This window comes from Penaeus monodon, chromosome 3, assembly GCF_015228065.2.
Source record: "Penaeus monodon isolate SGIC_2016 chromosome 3, NSTDA_Pmon_1, whole genome shotgun sequence".
Classification (NCBI taxonomy): Eukaryota; Metazoa; Arthropoda; class Malacostraca; order Decapoda; family Penaeidae; genus Penaeus; species Penaeus monodon.
In genome coordinates, this window is record NC_051388.1 from 10,196,858 (window position 1) to 10,198,325 (window position 1,468).

Below are 1,468 nucleotides of genomic sequence, written 5' to 3' on the forward strand. Positions count from 1 at the left end.
AAAAAGAGAGCACAGGGGAAAAAGAGAAAGATAGAAAGAACAAAGAATAGAAAAGAGAACAAGAGGGAAGAGGAAAAGAGAAATGCAGAGAAAGAAAGAAAGGTGGGATGTAGAGAGAGAAAAGAGGGAAACAGGAGGACAAGAGAAAAAGAGAAGCAGAGGGAAAAAGGAAAAAGTGGATAGAGGGAGAAAAGAAAAGAGAGAAAAAACAAGAAAATGTAAAAGAAAGAATGGAAAAAGAAGAAAATAGAAGAAAAATTAAGAAAGCCAGAGAGGGGAAAAAAAGAAAAAAAAGAAAAAATAAGAAAGAGAGATAGAGAGCGAAAAGAACAGGAAAGAGATGAACAGGGGGAGACAAGAAGAAGGGGGAAAAAGAAAAAACAAAAGAGAATCATAGAGGAAAAAAATAGAGGTAGAAATACCAAGAGAAGATGAAGGGGAGGGAGAGAGGGAGAAATCCCATGATTAATCCTATTTCACTGATGAACAAATTACCACACATTCCTTTGTTTACATGATCAATCCTAAACAACACAGACTCCAATTTACACGGATATCAAGGCTATAGTTTATGACACTTCAGGAACAAACAGGGCATGTGCATTCTCAATCAATTTCAACTAGTCAAAGGGAACTCTCTTAGAAAAAAAGTAAAAAGCATTGCGTGAGAAATGATGGGTCGGGAATTTCGTGACGAAAATGTGTTATGTGTGCGTGTGGGTGAGAATGAGAGAGGGGGGGGGGGGAGTAGAGAAAGAGGGGAGAAAGAGAGGGAGGGAGGGAGGGGGAGGGGGGGGGAGGTAGAGAGGGGGGGTTAAAAAAAGAGAGGGGAGAGAGAGAGGGAGGGGGGGAGAGAGGGAGAGGGGGGAGAGGGAGAGGAGAGAGAGAGGGAGGAGGAGAGAGGAGGGAAGAGGAAGAAGGAGGGAGAGAGAGGGGAGGAGAGAGAGAGGGGGGGGGGGTAGAGAGAGAGGGGGGGAGGAAAGGAGGGAGAGAGAGGGAAGGAAAGAGAGGGAGAGGAGGGGAGAGAAGGGAGGGGGGTAGAAGGGGGGGAGGAAGAAGGAGGGGAGAGAGGGGGGGGAGGAAGGGGGTGAGAGAGAGAGAGAAAAGAGAGAGGGGGGGGGAAAAAGAGGGGGGGAGAGAGAGGGGGAGAGGGAAAAGGGAGAAGAGGGGAGGAGACAGAGAGTCTGAGAGTGAGGTATTCTGTGTGTGTGTTTGTGTGTGTATGTGTGTGTATTTGTGTGTGTGTTTTTGTGTTTTTTTGTGTTGTGTGTGTATGTGTGTGTTTTAATAGGTGATTATGTATCTTTACGCGTTTGATCTCCAAAAGGGTTATTGCAAACACGCCCAAATCGCACGAATTAGCACGAATCAAAAATCAAACCATATGATCCTTAAACACGGACCATTCTCCCTCAGAAACGGCAAGGATCGAGGTCATGTTTATTCCCCCCCCCAAATTTTTAACCCC